The sequence below is a fragment of the Episyrphus balteatus genome, chromosome 3, assembly GCF_945859705.1.
Source record: "Episyrphus balteatus chromosome 3, idEpiBalt1.1, whole genome shotgun sequence".
In the NCBI taxonomy this organism is placed as follows: Eukaryota; Metazoa; Arthropoda; class Insecta; order Diptera; family Syrphidae; genus Episyrphus; species Episyrphus balteatus.
Window position 1 is genome coordinate 45,727,111 of NC_079136.1, and position 23,283 is coordinate 45,750,393.

At 28.8% G+C, this 23,283-nt stretch overlaps 1 protein-coding gene across 1 annotated transcript in view; it reads left to right on the top strand.

Annotated features, from left to right (window-relative positions):
• The window catches only part of LOC129913187 (uncharacterized), a 542,292-nt gene that overhangs the window by 75,104 nt on the left and 443,905 nt on the right, over positions 1–23,283 (top strand). The window contains exon 2 of the mRNA XM_055991737.1: positions 4,000–4,050. The gene's annotated coding sequence lies outside the window, so the exon portion shown is untranslated. The remainder of the gene's footprint in view (positions 1–3,999; positions 4,051–23,283) is intronic.

Genomic DNA, 23,283 nt, shown 5'->3' on the forward strand with positions numbered 1-23,283 from the left:
GTACGTAAATCTAACATAAGTGCGTTTTTAATTTTTCTCAAAAAATGCGGATAATGGAAATATGGCGAAAGAAATTACCAAAAAGTTAACATACTCTTATATTTACGTTTCTTATGAAATTCCTTAAAAAATCCAATCATAACTAATTCAAAATATTTTTCCTTAAAAGCTTTGACATAAAAGCTACTTTTATCATAAGAGCAAGTACGTGTGGCCCCAGTCGTTCATTTTATTTCTATAAGGTATGTTTGATATCGACTCCTCATGCTCACACTCATTCCACGAATTAAGTTTTCAGCTGATCAATATTGTTCAGAACACGATTTATGAGATTCCCTAGGAGCAAAATTTAAATTTTATTTTTAAGACTTAAATTAATTATGTCCAAAATGGAAAGGCTTGTTATTTTTCAATAACGACTCTAACGGATTTGAAGCAAAAACAGTTCTACTTTTGATATGGAAGAAACCTTATTAACGCCCTATGCTATAATGATTTACAGAAGCAACAATTGCATCTGTAAAGCCTTATAGAACCAAAATTGTCTGTCGGGCGCTTCCTTCCATAGAACCATTTTCTTGATTTCTATCTTTTTTGTACCTAATCCAATTTACCGATTTTAACGACAGTTTTTGTAGAAACATGTTTTAGTAGTTTTAAATTAGAAATAAAGAACAATTTTCGAAGAAGTCAGTTTTGGATTTAAAATGGATTGATAAATTTATTCGAAATTTAATTAAGTATGTTGAAAAACAATATCTTTAAAACGGCAAACCAAATTTTTCTTAGAAAAATTTAGAAAATTTGTATTTAACAAAAAAATTAATTAAAAAAACACAACTCCAACATTTTCAAAAAAAAAAAAAAAAAAAATATCAAAAATTCTTTGTTATATGTATAAGAAATAAAATGGGAAAATTCATTTATGGATTTAGTGGAGTAACTAATCATCATTCAATAATCATTTTTATCAAATAATCACTTCTATCAACAAAAACAAAACCGACTTCCATGGATCAATACTTTGTTTTATGGTTTTTCACATGGTTTCTATAGAAATAACTGGATGAAATTGAAATGGGACCACACTGCACGCACCAGCTTTCCAATACAAAAAGAATTATCAAAATTGGTTCACTAAGTCCAAAGTTATGAGGTAACAAACATAACTTTTTGGAAGTCGGTAAAAATGGAAATATTAGTTAACCCGGCCTAACAGCTCTGATTTTGATGATCTTTTTTTTTCGTTTTTGAACAAATAAATTTGTTTTCAAAAATTTTGCCTAAATTTCATAAATTAATTGATGCCAAATGATTGTCTAAAAAATTAAAGGAAACAAAAATATATGGGAACGAGGGAGAATCTTCCATTGTTTAAGACATAATGCAATTTTCTCATAAATTGGCTTCAAACACACACAAAAAAAAAATTGAACACCACGGCAACACCTACAATATTTAAATGTACGTTTTTAAAAAGCTAAGCTTCGAACTTTTTTTCATATTTACATATTTGTAAAATTAAAATTAAGCAAATTAAATGAAGGGTTTTTGAAAAAATGGTAATTAAACTCAGATTTTTTTTGGCACATGTATTATGATTTGAAATTATTAAAGGAAATGACAATATGAATTACAATTTATGAAAACAAATTAAAAAGTATATCATTTTCAAAGAACTTTTATGAATAGAAGTTTTGAAAAAAAAATCAACCTATTTTTTTTTTTTAAGTTCAACATTTAAATATAAAGTTATTTTTCTTCATTCAATAGCTATTATTGTTGAAAGTTATGTACAAATTATGTAGGTGTTGCCGTTGTGTTCAAAATATTTTTTTTTGTGTTTGAAGTCACTTTATGAGAAAATTGCATTTATCGCTTAAATGATGGAAGATTGGCTTTTACTCCCATATATTAGAGAATCTTTTGGTATCATTTATTATATGAAATTTAAGCAAACAAAATGGTTTTATAAAAAAAAATTCATTTTAATTTTAAAAAACAATACGGCAACATCGGCCATTTTTAACCTATAGACTTTAAAGTATTTTAATTTACCGAAGTTTGAAAAAAATTAAATTGAAATTATTTCGTTATGATGTTTATTAGAAGTTAGAACCTTAACCTTAATTTTTCTTAGCTTTAGTTACTCCATTAATTTAATAAAAATGAAAATTAGTTAAGCAATAATTATGAACAATAGGCTTAAAAGTTTTCATGGAAACCGTATCTTATTTATATTTTGTATCATTTTATTTATTTCAAATTGAACGATCTAAATGCCCTATTTAGTTTTAAAAATGGGCACTGTGGTGTATGCGCAACATTTTTTTATATTGAAAAAGTGAAACAAAAATAGTGCAATATTTTCATAATTCTGAATTGCGATAATATTTAAATTTAATCAATTTGGATTTTTAATATTCTATCGTATATCCCCATAATTCATTTCACCTTTACCAGTTTATGAAAAAAAAAAACAAAGCAACTTATAAAACTCTCCTTTTTAAAGCTCTAAAAAATAAAACTTCTTGCTAAACCACACTCAATCTCTTTTCGTTAAAAATAAAAACTTCACTTAAGATACGCTATAATTCTCTCAAGATTAAAGCAAATTGTATTTTGTTTGCTCTCTTCCCTAGAATGCAGGTGGCAGGAAAAAAAAAATATACAATAATCCGTATCGTGCTCACTGTGTCAAGCTCTACTTCAAGGATGTGTTGTGCAACGTAGCTGGTGTGTGCATTCTGTTTAGTACCTTACAGTTGAATGCTTCTCAAGTATGCACACACTTTGCTTTGGTATTGCTGCTCTTTTCAACTTAAAGTTATCAACTTGCTTTATACAACATCCTTCCGTAAGAATTATTTTGTTGTTATTTTGTAGCAAACATTTTTTTTTTTGCTTGTGTAAGGCTACTTGAAGAGTAGGAGTTTATTAGGTGAAGGTTAATACCGCGTTTTAATTTTATAAATATTTTTTTTTTTTTTTTCAACTTATAAAAGGAATCGTGACAAAATTGATTGACAATTAATCAAATTGGATTTCATTAAACCAGAAAATCGTAAAAGTATTTGGTGGGAAAAGTTTTATAAGAAAACGTTCACTCGGGCGTATGTGTAATTTAAAAATAAATAATTTAATAAATGTAAATCTGAAAATAATGTCAAACATGTTTGTAACTCATTAGAGTTATGAAGCCAAAATTAATTATAATGAAAAATATTCAATTTTAATTTCTCAGGAAATCATCTTCAATTTTAACTTATTTCCTCCAAATCCCAACCAAACAATATCACCAAAATGGTTGCTATTTTTATAACTGTAACTTCGTCTCCATTAAACAATATTTCTCGCCTCGTGAAACTTCCTGTTTCTCATTCTTAATTCAATGAGGTTATTGTACTGGAATATGAGTTCATAAAATATGTATTTTGGTCTTCCTTAGAAGAAAAGGATTGAGAGAGAGAGGAATGAGTTTTTGGTAAGAGAGAAAATATGAGACACTTTGAAGGCATGTGCACTTTTCTTTAAAAATTTTGTGTTTTCATTTAAAATGTGATATGCTTTTGGCAGTGATTTTTAAAGTGTTAATAATTTTCGTGTGTTTTTGCACATTATAATAAAATATTTAAAGCTGTTTCTTGTGTGGATGTGGCGGTTGAACGAAGTTCAGTCTTTCTAGGTTCCTTTTCTTAATATTTTAGACAGTTTAGCCAATTAAACAAATAGACAAAGCAAGGTGCCTTTCAGTCACAAATTTTTACTAGTCCTACAGAGCGTTCTAGAGGGCAAGGAAATCCCTTATTTCTTGTATTTCAAAAATAAATTATGATATGATATATTTTTATTCGGAAAAATGATAATTTCTTAGAAACAGTCTTAAAAGTTATTAAAATCAGTGTAAACCAATTTTTTAAAAATACATTTCTAGTATAAAAACAGCATAGGTACACAAAATATTTTGTATTAATTTATTTATTTTATCATTATTTTCAGGTCAGCATTGATTCATCTGTAAAAAAAAAACATTTGATATTCATCACACCGGTAAGTTGCTAATAAATAGTCCATTCTAAATATTTCGGATTCTAAAGTTAAATCCAAAGTCAAAAACAATGTATGACGTCACGTTTCGAAGATAAAAATTCATTTTGAACGTAATATATCTCAAAAACTTGACGTTATAGATTTTTTCGATTTTAGATTTTAATTTAGAATATTTAAATCTATTTGAAAAGTATGTTTTGGTTAACGGAAAAAATAGCCCGAAAATATTCAAATTTAGCTTGAAACATAAATAAGAGAGATGTCAAAATAGTGCAAATTAAAAAAAAATTCTACGAAATACCGTAATAAGAGCTAAGAGGTTTAAAATTGTGTTTTATTAATTTGGGACTTTTTGGAATTTGTTTTCAATTAAAAAATTTTTTGTTGATAAAATATGAACTGTTATGTCTTATCTGAAGATCTAATACCTTTTTGACATGAATTTAGCCAAATTTCGGACTTCTATAGGTACTGTTAAAAAAAAAAACTATTTATACGCTTATTCTGGCCGCCTTTTGCGATCCGCCATTTTGAACAAAAAAAAAGTTGGCAGCTTTTTTGTCTTTTCCATACTAATATCCTTCAGTGTACCAAATTGTATGACATTTCGTCTAGAAATGGCTGTCAAATGAATTTTGACGCCAAAAAACACCAAAGGCACCACTGTGCGGTGGCGGTGAAGTGGCTCCCGAAATTCCTTCCGGCAGTTGTTCGGTGAAACTCCATTTTTGTTCGGGAGAGAAAAGTAATTTTTAAGGCACTTAAACTAAATTTATCAATATATAAACAAAAATAAGTCGTTGAATGTGTTGATAAAAGCTAAACAAACTCAAAAACGGTTGAATTATTTTTTCTCAAATATTTATGTGGCTCCAAGAAGATTTTCATGAAGAGAAAAAAATAAAAAAAATTGCCAAAAAAACATAAAAATAGAAATTTACTATTTTTGTTTAGTATTTATGTTTTATTTATAAAAAAAAAAAACTATAAATTAAATTATAAAAAAAAAATGTACACTATAATTAATAAAGTGAATATTTATTATCAGAAACACTTTTCTTTTGACAACCTGAGCATTTTGCAATACATTTTTTTTTTGTTGTTGAGGCTACACAGAGAAAAATGAAACAGGAAGTACTTTATACATCTGGAATATTTAACTTTATTCTGATTAAATGTATTAGAAGTGAAGTTATCCTTGGCGTTATATTTTCCCTTTGTGTGCTTAAGCGTTTTGCATTAAATTTGAAAATGGTTAAAAATAACACTGGTCAACAAGGTTTTTGCCACAACAACCAAAATATACTTTTTTAGTAGTTTTTGATGTGCTGAACTCGAATCTGAAGTCAGAAATTGTTATTGGCCTCCGTTTTTTAAATATTACCGTTAGAAAACGTCAAAAAACGTCATTTTGTCTGCTTTCGAGGTTATGTTTTTATGTGGGGTAATACATTATGAATACATTTGTAACGGTGGCTATAAGAACTGATTTTATTCTTTCAAAAAATGTTTAAATCTTTCCGATATCTCTTTTACTGCCCGAGATATTTAAAATTTAAATAGCGGTCTTTGAATCAGAAACAACACTGGCCAACCAAATTAAACTTTTATTGCCACAAGAACTAAAATATACTTTTCTGAAGGTTTTTGGGTTGCTGAGCTCAAATCCGCAATCAGATAAATTTTATTAGCCTTAGTTCTTGAAATATTACCGTTATAAAATGCAAAATAAAGATTTTTTTTATAACGGTTATATTTCAAGAACGGAGACTAATGGATTTTTTCTGATTGCGGATTCGAGCTCAGCAACCCAAAAACCTTCAGAAAAGTATATTTGGGTTCTTGTGGCAAAAATTCTGTGACCAGTAATTAAAAATACTTTAAAGTCTATAGATTAAAAATTGCCGGTGTTGCCGTTTTGATTTTTTAAATTTAATTGAAGATTTTTGTGAACAAAAACAAATTTTTTTCAAAAATTTTTCTTAAATTTCATAAGTTAATTGATGCCAAAAGATTGTCTAGGAAATTCAAGGAAAAAAAATATATGGGAGTGAGGGACAATCTTCCATAGTTCAAGCAATAGATGCAATTTTCTTATTAATTGACTTCAAACACAAAAAAAAATATTTGAACACAACGGCAACAACTACAATATTCAAATATACATATTTTAAAAGCTAGAAGCTTAGTCGTATATCGTCCCGTTTCTGCCTGAACCACGTATCTACACAGCAAATTTTGTTCAGTTCTTAAAATAAATATACATTTTTCTCAAAATTAAAAATAAGAATTGAACAAAGGGAAATTAATTTATGTTTAAGACATATTGATTAAGTTATTTCTACACTTAAACCTTTGTTTCTATTCTATCTGTAAGTTTTAGAGCAATTTTAAACAGAAAAAAAAATCTTTTAAAAAAATGTACTTACGAGGTTCAAGCAGAAACGGGACGATATGTAAAATTAAAATTAAGTTAATTGAATGAACCGCTTTTGAAAGAATGGTAATTGAACTCAGATTTAAAAAAAAAAAAATTATTGAAAAAATTTTAACATGTCGTTTTTTAAACTTGGTCGTAATATAAAATGCATTTATTTTCAAATTTTTTTGGCCGCATTTATTATGATTTCAAATTATAAAAGGAAATGTCAATATGTATTACGGTTTATGAAAAAAATTAAAAAGTATGTCGTTTTCTAAGAACTTTTTTTAATAAAACTTATTTTTTTTTTAAAGTTCAACATCTAAACATAAAATTATTTTTTATTCATTTAATAACCCTTACTGTTGAAAGTTAAATAGCAAAAATTTAAAGTTCCTATTTACCACAGTCTTTGAGAAAATTAATTATTTCAATGCAAAAATTCAGTTTTAATAAAAAAAAACCATTGAAATTGAAGTAATTTTTCATTTTGTTTTTTCAAAAGTGTGATATATTTTACCTTTTTTGCTTCGAAATTCAACTGATAATATTTATGGCCAAAAATTTTTTTTAAATAAATTCATATTTTATTAGAAAAAGTTTGGAAAAAAGTAATTTTAAATTTTTCTAATAACATTTTTTTTTAATTCTGAGTTTGAGGACCATTTTTTCAAAAAGTCTTGATTAAATTTAGTGGATTTAAATTTAAGAGATAAGAATGAGCTTCTGGCTTTTTAAAAATGTATTTTAAAATATTGTAGGTGTTGCCGTTGTTTTCAAAATATTTTTTTTTGTGTTTGAGGTCAGAATGCTAGAAAATTGCATTTATCGCTTAAACGATGGAAGATTGTCCCTTACTGCCTTTTATATATTTTTCTTAAATTACCTAGAGAATCTTTTGCTATCATTTGTTTTATGAAATTTAAGCAAAAAAAATGGTTTTGTTAAAAAAAAATTAATTTTAATTTTAAAAAAGAATACGGCAACACCGGCAATTTTTAATCTATAGACTTTAAAGTATTTTTAATTACCTACGTTTGAAAAAAAAAATTGTCAAAATCAGAGCTGTTCGGCCGGGTTCCCTAATAATTTGCTTTAGTTACTCTACTAAAAGTTTTTTTCTGTTTTTATGAAATGAAACTTTATTTTTTCTAAACCAAATATCATCAAATGTTTATTTTTTTTTACTTATTCCACTAAAAATAAATAAAAATGGACCAAATTTGATCAAAAGATCCCACACAATATTGGAGTCCTTTGTCTGATTTGTTTTGTTTAAATTTATCGCCTCAAGGTAATTTCCTTATCTTGTTTTAATGCAAATTTTTCTATGCAAAAAAGGGACATTTATATCCTCCCCAAGGTAAGAACAAGGTGTATGCTTTCTTTTTTGCGGCACACCTATAATAGTGCATCGATGTCCTCTCCTAAACCTAAGATGACAGTTTTACTTTCGATTTGCATGAGCAATCGCATTTCAAACAAAATCGATTACTTCGTGGTAAGATAATCTTAAATCACTTCCTAAAAATCACGTTCGTGGGATCTGCAAAATCTGCTCAACATTTATACAAACTGACAGTCTTTGATGTGATAAAATTTAGACATGTTGTGAAGAAGGAAAAGTTACTAACTCTGCAAAAAAAAAAAATGTCCTCTTGTATCTTTATGACTATAGAAGATTCTTATATATAGGGACTATGTTTAACAGCGAAAAAAGCCAAAGGATATACAAGAGTGTAGTAGTGTCACTATGCAACGAATGACTTGAGTTGATTTAATATAAAAGATAAACAAGATGCAAAGAAACCAACACTTTGGTTGGGTGTTTTTGCTTTTTTTTTATATGTTAACCTATATGATGGGAGAAGTTGACATTTCAAAACACAAACTATTTGCAATGTGTTTTGCCTGTAAATTGCTTGTTGGTGCATACTGCTGCATATGCAGTTGATATCACTCTGTCTATATGGTTGAATAAATGTAGGAGAGAAAAATATATGTCAACATTGATATCGAATTTCTGGTAGTAGATGTGTGGCAGAAAAGTGAGATAGTCATCAATAATATGGAGATCATTTGTTATTGAGAACTTTTTCAATTTATTTTTATTACCAAAAGTGAAACTTGTAGGTTAATAGGGAGAATTTGTTTGAAGTTTTTATTTTTTTAGGTCAAACCAGGACTGAGTCATGCATACAGTTTTTTGTATTGAGTGGGGAAAAATGTGGCATTTTGATTATAGTAAAACAAAGTAGAATTTTTTCATACAATGTACCTACTTTAAATACCGTCAATGACCACTTTGAGCGATGACATTTAAATTAAAAAAAAAAGAGTTTGTCTGTAAAGCCGGTTTACGGACGATGATTTTACGTGATAACGTCGTCAGAAAACAGGTTGTGTGCTTTTGTTTAAAATGAGTCAATTGAAGACTTTGCTTTTTTCAAACAATCATAATTTCACAAAAAAAAAGCTAAAAAGAAATACCTTTTTTATTTTCTCAATATATTAATTTTTTTATTTCAAAAGCTTACAAAAACATTATGCAATTTAAAAGCCAAGTATTTCTTCTTAAGAATAAAACCATTTTTACAATGCCCAAAAAGTATAAAAATAATTTACTGAAAACAATCATTTTCATCAAAAAAAGCAAAAAAACATGAATTTTTAACTTCTCAGGTCATTAATTCCATTTTTTTCCCTAACAACCTATAAAAAATTTTATAGGCCTTAGCTCAAAATATATATATCGATCAGGCTTATGAGACATCTACAAAAAGAGCTAGAATTTTTTGAACTCGATCTAATTTCATTAAAAAAAATAAAAAAAAAACATTTATTTTTATGTTCTCAGGCTATGGAATCAATTTTTTGTTTGACAACCTATAAAAAAATATATACCATGTGAAAGCTTATTATTTCACCTTTCATATGACGTATCAATCTCATTTCAAATATGCCTGCAAGAGAAGTTAGAATTTTTTAAAGTCAACCATGTCGAATTCCCAGACTGAGATTACGGTACTTCCTACACTGGTGGCTGTTCGTGGGGCAACAGATCTCCACTGGTGTTTTAAGGTTTTTTGCAAGTTTCTTGATTTAACATTGTGAAGCTTGTAGTTAGTCTACCGTTATTAAAATTTATTAAAATTTCTATCTGCTCTTGGTCAAAAGTTATGACCTGTTGAATTTTAAAATTTTATTTTACCGTTATCTCATAATTGTGTTTACGAAAATGATTGAAACTTCGCACACATGTAGTCGTAGTCATGGTATATCATTACTCCATATACTTTATTCCTGTGGTCTATTAAAGAAAAAAGATACAAATAAAAAACGATGAAAATCGGTTAAAAACGGCCAAAAAACGTGTTTTTTAAAAACTTGTTTCTTTGGTTATTCAGTCAAAACTCACTTAACGATTCCAAGTTTTTGCACATGTATCCATAAGGCCCTACATGCCCTATAAGTTTGAGATTTTTGGAACGCTAAAAAAAAGCAAAAAATCAAAAACTACCCAAAAATACCCCTAAAAAACAAGGTGTTTTTTTCAAAAATTCATATTTCGAAACGCAGAGTGTTGGAAAAAATCCGTATCGGACGCCTAATTTTTTTTTTTCATCTTTCACTTGGCATCTTTAGAATTGTCGAAAAAAATTTCCTTTTCCCAAAATCATCATTTTGTCATAGCCGCAACACGTGTACAACGTTCAAACAAAACCTTATAGCTTAGTTTCAAAATTTTTTAGAATTTTTTCTTAAATGCAGTTATTCCTAAATTAATTTAATTTATCTATTCTGTACGATTTCGCGTTTAGATTTTAGCCCAAATTTCATCTTTCAATTTTACCCCTGTTTACCCTATTAAATGACGGAATTTTTAAAAATCCTTCATTTGGATTAAGCTTTAGGTTATTTTCTTTCAAATAAGATATAGAAGATTTTTGTATCTCTTATAGTTTATTTTTAATTTTGAATTGAAATTTTTTGCCGTACCTACTGCGAAAGTGCGAGAGTGTAGCGTTAGAAAATGGCGTCACTTTTTTGTGGTGGCTGCCATGGTTCTAGAGGGCAAGATATCGTCGGCTTAGAGTGTAAACCTGCTAACTCCACTTTTGGGCAAAATTGATTTAGGTATGACACTGATACGAGTGTTAAAATGAACTACACATCTTGGTGTCAATTAGCCCTATTGTGGGTTTTACATTGACAATTTTCCACCCGGAAATATTTTGTTCTTTCCTCGAAGGGAATTAACGTTTTGCATTAATTTAAAAAAAAAAAATTTTTCAAAATTTTGATTTTGAAAATTAATTTTTCAAGAACTATTTCATAAAACAGCTTTAAACAAGAAAACAGACGAGGTTTTTGGATAGCAAAAATATACACCACTTTATAGTAGGTATAACCGCTGATTTGTAATATTTTTTTTTTTTCAAAATTAAGTCAATTTTTTTAGAAAATTGCCCGTCCTGTCTATAGGGCTGGGAAATACGAAATCCCATATGAATATTTTCTTGGCACATTCCTCCTGAATTACCCTGTTTTTACAAGAAAATAAAAAAATCTATTGGTAAACAATTCATAACATTGTTTTTATTTTTGTAGGAAAACCTGCTCTTTTTGAATCAACACACAAAATAGCATTTTGGATTTTTTTTTTAAATTGATAAAAACCATTTTCAGAAGTTTTTTCTCTCTCCTGTAAAATTTACTTTAATGGAGTTAGCAGGTTTACACTCTAAGCTGACGATATAACAAAGCCCATAACCAGGGAACAAGCAAGGAGCTTCCAAAGATACTTTATTTGTCAAACTGCTATATGTTTCCAAACTGCTATAAGTAATTAAGAAGCTATGATGACAGATGACACATATGAACGAGCATTTATTTATTAGGGTGTCCCGTATTTCTATAACGGCTTGAATTTAATAAGACCCAAAAGTTTGTAACTAAATAGAAAAAGTTTCCCAATGTTTCAAATCTCTATCATTACTTTAAAAGTTGGTAGAAAATTTTCAAAATCTTCAAATATCTTAAGCACTTAAAGGATTGCACAAAAAAATTTATTTTGAATTAAAAATAAAATTAGCCATTAAAAAACGCGGTTAGTATCACGAAAACAAGAAAAGTGGCGGTTGTTAATTTAACTGAAAAAACAGCGTTACTCTCATGTAACATTTTTTTTAAAATTCGTAAAAAATATTAAATTAAACAATTTTTTTAGGTTACGATGGCTTAATTGAAAAATAATAATGCCTAGTTACTGGATTATTACAAAAAGTTAGTCAAATATCATACCTTTAATTTTTTTTTATCGAGAAAGGGACTGAAATTCACATTTTTTTTTCCATAATTTTGAAAAAAAAAAGATATAAAAAATGTTAATGCAGAAAATGTTTTGTTTTTTTGCTTAGAAGAAGTAGCATACCATTATAGTTTCATAAAAAGTTATTTTCTCAGTAACATGAGAGTTACACATTAGTTTTGCTATTTATTATTTTGGAAAATAACTTTTTGCTATTCATATTTCTTAGTTGTGATGTTTTTGACCCGATAATACCGAAAAAACATTTTTTAATATTGATTTTCATAGCTTGGGTTCGAAAGGGTTAACTAAATTTTCAGTGCCGTCATTTAAGTGAAATTTTAAATTTTGGAAATTTTCTATCAAATCTCACTATTTAAAAAAATTTTTAATTAAGTAAATCACTTCAAAAATAGTTAAAATTATTGAAAGAGATTTGAAACTTTGGGAAATTTTTTTGTTGTGATTTATTTAGAAACTTTTGGGCCCACATTCTCATTAAAATTAAGCCGTGTTCAAAATAAGGGGCACCCTAATATACAGAGTGTCCCAAAGTCACCACCCCAAATGAAACCATGGATTTTTGAGGTAATTTTAAGTCGAAAAATTAAGAAATAATTTTCTCATTTTCATCCGGTTTTCGAGTTATGACGGTTTTTATGATTTGTACTCTCTTTTCTCTTAACTAGCCTTATCTCTGTCAATCTACTTCTGATTTGTAAGATGTTTTTTATATCCAATCAAAAATTTAAAGTCTATAGCTTTAGTTTGTTCCAAAACTTATTTTTCGGTGGACAACCGTTTCTCCGCAACTTTGCGTCGGACCCAATTTTTTCGTTTTTTTAAGTTGTTTTTTTTATTCACTTTCATATCATTTAAAAAAAAAAAACACTTAAATGAGTATTAATTTTTTTTCGCTTAGGTATTATTAAAACCCAGTTTATTTACTTAAAAAAAATTATTATTTTCTATAAAAAAGAATACTGAAAGTAATTTTTTAAAAATAAACAAACTGAGTGAATAAAAAAATAATTTTTAAATAAAAAATTAATTCAAATGAATTAAAACATTTTCTGATCTTTTGTGATTAAGAAGAGAACAAATTGATAAAGCTTTAAAAAAAGTTTTAGTTTATTTAAATTAATTTTTTATTTAAAAAATTATTTTTTTAAGCGTGGTCCCATTTCAATTTCGTTCAGTTTTAGCTATAGAAACTATGAGAAAAACCATAAAACCCAGTTTTGATCCATGGAAGTAGGTTTTTTTTTTTTGATAAATATGATTATATTAGTTCAATATTATGTTTGAATAAAAAACGCTTAATTTAGAGATGTGTTTTTTCCTCCTTAAAGTGCTATAGCTTAGACTTGATTTGCTCGGAAATTATTAGTTTTTCCAAATTTTCTTCCCTAAAACTCATAAAATTCTGTATGTACTCTACCTTAAAGCATGTAAATCAAAATAAAACACTTCAGCCAAATTCATATTGAGATTATCCAATTTAACATTTATAATTCAGAATCCTGCTTAATCCCATTTAATATTTCCATTCTCTACCATCTACTCACCACACATAACATTATATCTCGTGAAATCCTCGTTTTAAGGGTCGTTATAGTGATTGACTGCAACAGCTCAATTATTACTATCGCACACACTTCCTTCCTTTTGCTAACACTTAAAGGACAACTACACACGTTGTGATTAACAAAAATAATGGCGTCAATTCGTTATAGAATTTCAGAGAGTAAGAGTGTGAGAGCGATGACAGCCCAGTGCCTTGGTAACAATATTGTCTTATATAGAAAACACATGTGTGTATCTAAATAATGTTATATTAAACACACATGCTTATACCTACTTGTGTATTTTCAAGATTTCTATAAAGCACCTATGTTTTATTATTCCTTATTGCAATTATTATCCTGAAATTGAGCCAATTTATTCGCTTTAAGCATTATCACATGTCACAATCGCAATCAAAGTCCAAAGGCTCTCTGGTTTTCTTATTGAAAGGACTACATTTAGGTACTTAACAAGGCGTTTTTACAGTGGTTCGAGAGGGGACAAATATTGAAAAAAAAAAAAAAATTACCAAAAGAATACATTTTTTTTTTTGACGTGATAACGTCTTATAAATCGATGAACTATGGCAGTATCCACGAAAAAGTGACGCCATTTTTTCCACATCCACTTGAAAATTTTAGCAGTGCGGCAAAAATTTCATTTCAAAATTAAAAATAAATTATTAGAGACACAAAAATCTTCTACAGCTTATTTGAAAGATATTAACCTAAAGTTTAATACAAATGAAGTATTTAAAAAAAAATTCCGTCATTTAATAGGATAAACAGGGGTAAAACAAAATTGCAAAAAAGTTGCTATTTTCTATTTGATTTTGTTTTTTTTTAATCGATGAGTTAAATTTTTGTTAGGCTGAAAATAATATTGAAAAAAAAAAATTCTAAAAAATTTCAAAACCAAGTTATAAATGGTTTTTTAAAACTAAAACATGAAGTAGACCTTTGACAAAAATTGAAAAAAAAGGAGTGATTATAGGTAGGGGAAATTTTTTTGACAATTTGAAAAAAAAAACGTCATTCGAAAGATGTAAAAAAAAAATTAGGGATTTTTTTAAAGAATTTTTGAAAAACACCTATTTTTTTTGTAGTATTTTCTGGTAGGTTCTTATTTTTAGCAATTTTTTGAAGCCTTCAAAAAATCTCAAACTTATAGATCATAATATAGCATGCATGCGCAAAAATTTGTATTTTAAAATGATTTTTTTACCGAATAACGGGAAAAACAAGTTTTTTTGTCCCAAGTTTTTTTTACCGTTTTCAAACGTTTTTTATTTTAATCAATTTTCCTTCAACAGATAAATGAATTAAATTTATTCTGTAGTGTAGATAGATAATATTAAGGATCACAGTTTTGAGATAACGGTAAAATAAAGTTCTATTTTTCAAAACGTTCTTTCTTTTGATCTAGAGCAGACATAACGGAACATTTACTACAAGCTATACAATGTTAAATTAAAAAAACTGCATGACCACTGGTCATTGACCAGCCACCAGTGTGGCAAGTACCGTATTCTCAGTTTGAAATTTCGACATGGTTGGCTTTAAAAAATTCTAACTTTTTTTGTAGGCATCGTAAAAATATGATTGGAGTGTCATAAGAAAGGTAAAAATAATAAACTTTCTTATGATATAAAATTTTATATAAGTTGTCATAGAAAAAAATTGATTTAATGGCGTGAGAAGATAAAAAAGATTGATATTTTTGCCTTTTTTAATGAAAACTGATTGGGTTTAAAAAAAATTCTAGCTTTTTTATAGACGCAGCACAGACATAAGCGATATATATATTTTGAGCTCAAAATAATAGGCTTTCAGATGGTATAAATTTCATTATATAAAAAAAAAAAAGGATTTTTGGGTGATGGAAATGATTTTTTCACTTAAAAAGAAATGTAAAGATTTAAAACTGATTTTATTCTTTAGAAGAAATATTAAGCTCATTTTTACATTTTTTTCCAAATTTTTTTCATTTAAAAAAAATTATATAATGAGAAAAGAAAAAAAAAGGTATTTTTCTAGCTTTTTTTCTTGTAAATTATGATAGGATTCAAAAAGTTATTCCGTTTTTCTACAAAATATACATTATATAAATTTGTAAGGTCTGAACCTTTAGCTTAGGGACTTTACTATAAGATTTATTATCTTATAATTTTTTTTTACAAGAAAGTTAACAAATAAATAATTTTTAGATAATATTTTTTAACAAAAGCACAAAACCTGTTTTCTTGTGACGTTATCACGTAAAATCATCGACCGTAAACTGGTTTTACAGAAAACCGCTTTTTTTTTAAAGAAAACAGTGGTTCGAGGACTTAAAATCCTTTTGAAAGTTTCCATGGTTAAAGGGACGAATTTTAAGTCAATTTCTGCCAACATCCCGGACCACTGTGCGTGACCATCTTCTTCCGAAACCACCAACATAAATATTCTATATTGTAATCCTGTCTGTGTGTAACGTAGCAACTTAAATATCTGTTATTTTCAATAACAATATATCTCATGCGGGCATTGCTGTGTGTGAGCATAATGGACATATTGTGTGTGACTGCTGGAATTCCGATAACCTATTGTTTTGAACTGACAACGCCAACGTAACAAATAATTCACTTAATCAATTCGAAGCCCTCGCAAAACGCCTCTTCCCCACTCCCCCCTTTCAACCTACACATAACAATACTTTACCTACATATACACAAAACACATGTCTGTTAAATGTACGAACTTCGAAAAGACTACAATTTATTTACCTTCCTTTGAGATCATTAACAGACATTTCGTGTCCCATCGCAGCGGTAGGCATCAGAAATATTTTATCAGAATGCGGACTTTGGCTTTGGCTTGGGCGGTCGGTGGTAGCCCACTGGCCTTTGACAAGCAAATCTGTTTGTTTGTGTTGTTGCTCTGTGTGCATACCGGAATACCATAGTCAAACAAAATTCCTGCTGAATATTGAAAAGAATGTGAAAGGAAAAAAAAAATAATACATATTTGCAAATTGAATGGAAAGAGTGGAAATAACAAAGTTTGAATGTTTTTCATATATCAAGAATCGAGAGATGGCAAGTAAAATTATTGTATTTTTTCTGACCGACAATATACAGGACATGCTGTGTTCAACTTTCAGTCATTTATGGTGAATTTAATTTGACTTGGAGTTGGACTGATGGTTGTTCTTTTGCAAAATATAATAATAAAATATAATTGTTGTATTTTGTATCCCTCAAGGCTGTTGTAGGCTGAACAATTTTCCGTAGGAAAAAATTTATGATTTTTACTCCAATTTGTAATTGTTTGGGTCTTTGTTGGTCGATAAAATAAAATTTTATACAATCATTTATATATCCTTGAGGTTTCCAGTTGAAATTTATTTCAGTAACATTAAAAACAATCTTCTATTCATTATGACCAACGCGAGGAGGAAAAACTTTACCCGTAGTGACTTTTGGAAAATTACTTGGCAATTGAATAACAAAGAAGCTGTAATATGTTCTCAATATTTGTTAAACCCCCAAATAAACCCAAATCATCCTTTGCTTTACCATATTAGTATAAAGGTAAAACAGAAATTTAGCAAAAATATTGTTATACAATTTTGAAACTTGGCAAAAAGTTTCCTTATGTAATAAGGATGAAGGACCAAACGAGTATGTATTTTTTTTTCGCGGAAAAGAAGGTAAATGTGAAGGTCAACAAAAAGTACTTAGGTATGTATGCAAAGATCTGGTAAAAATGTTTTTTACAACAGGCACCAAGAATGTAAGCAGGCTAAGTCGACAAAATATGTAGATGATTATTAGATTATTATAATAAATTATATTAATTTTTTTTTTAAATTTTTTTAAGTTTTTATTTTTTTTTTGTTTAAAATATGGTTTTGTTTGAAGTAATGTAACTTTAATGTATACGAAATAAAAGGTTATCAATTGAAGATCGCATTGGTGTAAAAAAAAAGTGTATGTCATAACTTATTTTTTCGAGATATCAGTCGTAGAAATCAGTATTAAGGAATTTTGTTTTCAAAAAAAGTCTAAGAACCATATGTATATACAAAAATACTGAGCATAGGAAAAAGATATTAGTATCAGTCAAAAAGTATTGCTTTGACCTTTCATTTGGTACCAAAATTATTGTTCTAGGTTCTATACTTCGGATGCTATGAAGATTTGTTTCGAAAAAATCCAATTTTTCTGATTTTTTCTGACTCAAATATCTCGAAATCCCCAAAACCAATTTTGAAAATATTTGGCTTACTAATATAGCTCAATATAAGCTTTTATTTTATACTAGTTTCGACAGTGTACGCCCTGGGCCAAAAAATGGGTCATGTCCTTTAAAGTGTCTATGAGAAAAATTGATAGGTCACCCTAATAAAATTTGGTAATTACGGGACATTTTGAATAAAAAGTAAGAATAAAGACACTTCATAAAATAATCTTGGGAGAAAGAGTGTTTTTTTTCCGAAGAGGTGGTAAATTCTGTAATAAGTTCAAAAAGACAATGATATAGGTACATGTAGAAAACCTCACAAATACCTTATAGGATGCAACAGCAAATGGAATTGCAAGGTAAGCTCTAAAATATCAAAATCCAGATAGTCAGTGTTGACAAAAAAAGTAATCTGATTAATGATTACTGATTACAAAATGTAATCCGTAATCCGGATTACTGATTACATTTTGTAATCAGTTATCGATTATTGATTACTGTAATCAGTAAACAGTAATAAAATTACATTCTTTTTGATTACATTTGTTTTTATAATATTGTGCGGAACCATAAAAAATATAAATATTAAAAAAAAAAAATTATTTAAAAACACATAAAATTAATATAAAAGTAACTTATAAATTAATAAAAATTAGAACATAATTTTTTATAGGTAACGAAACTAGAATCAAATCGAAAAAAAAATAAATTTTTGAAGTGAAAACTTCTTTAGTATCGTAGTGATTTGAAACAAGATGAAACGAAAACGCGACACGACTTCAACTTGTTATAACTTTTTTGTTTTAATAGATAGATAAATGAAATTTGTACTGTAGATAGGTAATTAAATAAATTATAATAGTAAAAAATTTCAAATAATTTCATATTCAAAATTCGGAGATAACGGTAAAAAGATGTTCTTTTCCAACACACGTTATATCTTTGGATCTAGTGCACATACAAATTTGATTTAACTTTAACACGCATGATGATAACTTAACCTTTTATTTGATATATCACACATAACGTTACGTGTTCTACAAGTAACATAATCTTAAATTGAAAAAAATTTAAAAATACCTCAAAACACCTGTGGAGATATGTTGGCTATGACCACTGACCAGCTACCAGTCAGTGTAGGAAGTACCGTAATCTCAGTCTGGAAATTCGACATGGTTGACTTTAAAAAAAGAGTGTGTGTACACATGAACACGCGACTGAAGTTATACTTCTCATTCAGTATATGTAAATGAATTTCATTTGATATTTTTAATTTCTATTATTAAATTAATTAATCCACACTTCGGTTTTTTACATTTTTATCAAGTGAACAATAAATTAATTCTTTCATCCTCCTTGCGTCCATGTAGTTTTCAATTTATTCTGTGAAATTTACTCATGTTGTGCGGTTCAGAACGTACGGTATATGGTTAACGAAAGTAAATGAAAGTGAGCTGAGCTGATGGTTGAGCTGAGCTGTTGGGTGAGCTAAGGTAAAGTGAGCTGAGCTGACCTGTGATGGGTGAGAGGATACATTGATTTTTATTTGGAAAGTATAATGAAATTTGAAGATATTTTAAACTTTTATAAAACGCTTAAGATGTTTGGTTCTAGTTATTAATGGAATTATTTTAACACATGGATATTTTTATAAATAAAACAGACAATCTTTTCTCTTGGTTTTTTTAATAGTAAATATATTTCTTTTTTTATCATAAAAAAAAATTCCGGTACAATCCGGTTTTTCGACTTTTTTCAAAATTCCGAGAAAATCGCGTTTGAAAGTTGGGGTAATTTTTAATTTCGAAAAATTCCCGAATCTTTGAACGCTCCTGGTAGCTAAACCGCTTGAGAGCAATTTTTGGGAGTGATGCCAAATAATAGCTTGTGTCATGGGCCTACGCTTTGCACATTGTCAGATTTTTAAAAAATCGCCTTCCATGTTAAACCGCCACATCATGCCTATTTTTTCAGAATTGTGCCTATTTTTTTTTTACTTTTAAGTTCCCCCGGTTTGGGAACGCGTGGACCTACAGGGATGGGAGTTGTACCCAAATGTAGGTTAGAGTCCCCGCTACCTTTTGGCATCAAAAATTTTATTTTCATTTTCTTCAAAATTCCGCGATACAGGCTTTGGAACGCTTTGATCTAGAGACAGGGGAGTGGTGCCATATGAAAGCTTATATTCTCAGCTACCCGATAGTGGTATAATCCGGTTTTTCGATTTTTTTCAAAATTCCGAGAAAATCGCGTTTGAAAGTTGGGGTAAAATTTTTTTCGAAAAATCCCCGAATCTTTGAACGCTCCTGGAAGCTAAACCGCTTGAGAGCAATTTTCGGGAGTGATGCCAAATGATAGCTTGTGTCATGGGTCTACGCTTTGCACATTGTCAAATTTTTAAAAAATCGCCTTCCATATTAAACCGCCACATCATGCCTATTTTTTCAGAATCGTGCCTATTTTTTTTTTACTTTTAAGTTCTCCCGGTTTGAGAACGCGTGGACCTACAGGGATGAGAGTTGTACCCAAATGTAGGTTAGAGTCCCTGCTACCTTTTGGCATCATACATTTTTTTTTTCATTTTCTTCAAAATTTCGAGATATAGGCGTTGGAAGTTGAGGCGCTCACTTTCAGCTCAGCTCACTTCCAGCTCAGCTCAAATGAGCTAAGCTATGGTACCTAGCTCAAATTTGAGCTGAGCTGTGAGCTGAGCTGAAATGTGAGCTTTTTGCAACTCTGGCAACTTGCCACATGGAAATTATCACATGCAACTTGCCACATGTAACTTGCCACATGCAACTTGCCACACGCAACTTGCCACATGCAACTTGCCACACGCAACTTGCCACATGCAACTTGCCACATGCAACTTGCCACATACAACTTGCCACATGCAGCATGCCACATACAACTTGCCACATGCAACTTGCCACATACAACTTGCCACATGAAACATGTAACTTGCAACGTGTTGTGTGTTTTATGTTTGCCGTACTGCGGCGTACTGCATTTTTAAATACTAAAGTACTGCCTACTCTAAAGGTGAAACGACAGCCCTGCTACCCAGGGTGATCGCGTCATAATCCCTTTGACATTCTTGTCAAAAAGTAAATTTTCATACCCACCCTCCCATAAGAAGTATAACTTCAAAAATTCTATCTTCTCTTGTAGACATCATTGAAATAAGATTTATGCATCATTATAGAAGGTGAAACAATAAGCTTTCACATGGTATAAAATTTGTTATAGGTTGTCAAACAAAAAAATTGATTTAATAGCATGAGAACATAAAAATAAATGTTTTTGTTTGCTTTTTGGACGAAATTTCATCGAGTTCAAAAAATTCTAACTCTTTTTGTAGATGTTTCATAGACCTGATCGATATATTTATTTTGAGCTTGGACAATAAGCTTTCAGATGGTATAACATTTTTTACAGGTTGTTAGGGAAAAAATGCATTTAATGCGTGAGAAGACAAAAATAAGTGTTTTTTTCGCTTTTTTTCATGGAAATTGATCGAGTTCAAAAAATTCTAGCTCTTTTTGTAGATGTCTCATAGACTTGATCGATATATAGTATATTTTGAGCTTAGACAATAAGCTTTCAGGTGATATAAAATTTATATAGGCTGTCAGATAAAAAACATGGATTTGAAGGTGATAGAATAAAAATAGGTAGATTTTTTCTATTTTTTTTTTTTGCAAGAAAAATGATTTTTTAAGGTTTCACTTCTACCACGTGTGAATTGCACACATGATTTTTTTTTGTTTTGTTTTTAAATGAATTTTTTTAAGCTGAACAATATTTTTTTCTTTTAATTTTGTTTAAATTGCCGATTAATAAACTTTGAAAATGGGATTTTCGTTTTGTAAAATTCTTTATATACAATAAATTTAAAAGCGTACTTTTCTGTGATGTCAATTCGATAGCCGTGTAAAGTACACTGTTGAAAATGTTGGCGTAGTTTCAACGGAAATTTGGGTTCTTATAAGAGGTTTTAAATACAAAAAATATTTAAAATTAATAAAAAATGTACTTACAATCTGTGTAATGAAATCAAAATATTAAAAGTTAATTTTTTTAGTATTGTATTTTTTTTAGTATAATTAGTGTTTTTTTACATTAACACTTATTTTAATTTTTTCAAATTCGCTTAAAAACTTTTTAATCAGATTAACATATTGTTTAAAAAATAAACTGTTCTTTAAGCAATATTTTTAAAAATTTTGAGTTTTAAAAATACTTTAAAACTCACCTACCCCTGATTTTCCAAAAAGAAATTGTGTTTGTATATTTTAACTTTATTTTTAAGGTAAAAATATTAAAAATCCAGACAAAATAATTGTTTGTTGATACAAAAGCCACCAACCTCATCCAGACAAAACCGTACAAAAAAAAAAAAATATAATCCTCGATATGGTCAATATTGATGAAAAATCTCTTACCACTGCTGACCATTTTAATGTGTGATAAGAGCCATTATACTATCTGTACATATATACAAAACAAACATACATACATATAAACTGTGTGTGTTCGTGTTTATATGCCTAGTATATTTTACCACTTGGAGGATATTTATATAATATAAATTCTCTTATTGTTACTTAAATTGAATTTCCTCTTTTATGCGATTATATTGAAACCGAACGTGTGTTTTTTCCATGTCCTTATATATACACTCGTGTGCTTGTTGATGATGATGATGATTTTGTGGTCAATACGTTCCAGATTCGATAAATAAAATGTTTCTGCATTTTGGCCATTAACGTTTACGGGCAGCTGAGATCAAAAAGTAATCATGTCCAGCTGGCTGATATGGTGAAACCTTGAAAAACTCATTAACACCATCATCGCCATCGACAACGTTCATTGTCATTATAGTCCTGGAAAGTATAGAAACATCACATTCTACAACAACTAACATGTGTTGTAGCCTTGTAGAGGTACATATACTCCTACGAGAAGCCTTTTTTTTCATTTTTTTCACACCAAAAACAACAAAAACAGGAAAAAAAAACTTCTCAAACTGTCCCGTTCAAAAAGGTGTATTTTACCAGGCAAACTAAATATTCTAAATGGCTGAATGGATTTTCATGAAACTAATTAAAATAACAATCAAACTAACAAACTAACAAAATAGGTAACAAACCAACAAACTAACAAACTAACAAACTAACAAACTAACAAACTAACAAACTAACAAACTAACAAACTAACAAACTAACAAACTAACAAACTAACAAACTAACAAACAAACAAACTAAACCTTTTCAAATAGAAAGGTGTATTTTACCAGCAAAACATAAGACCAGCAATCTTCTAAATTACTAAATGGATTTTGCTGAAATTCAGAGGAAATCATAAGTTTATTTGACAAGGAAGTCAAATAAACTGTCTAAAATGACAATGGGATGAGAGATATTATAAAAACTGGTGAAATTTACCTATCTAAAAGGTTTTCTCACTCCACTGGAAAACTTTAACTCGTGTGCTACTCATGAAATAGAAATCCATTAGTTTTGTCTGTGATGATGGGATTACGAGCATAATGTACAAGAGAGCAAAAAAAAAAAGTCAGTTAAAGCACTAACAGACTAAACGAGGCACATTTAAGCACTTCCACCCCTGAGAGACTCCAACTCCTAGGTCCTGGAGTTCTTCTTCTAAATTTATCATAATGTGGTTGGTTCTTAATTCATCATCACTTT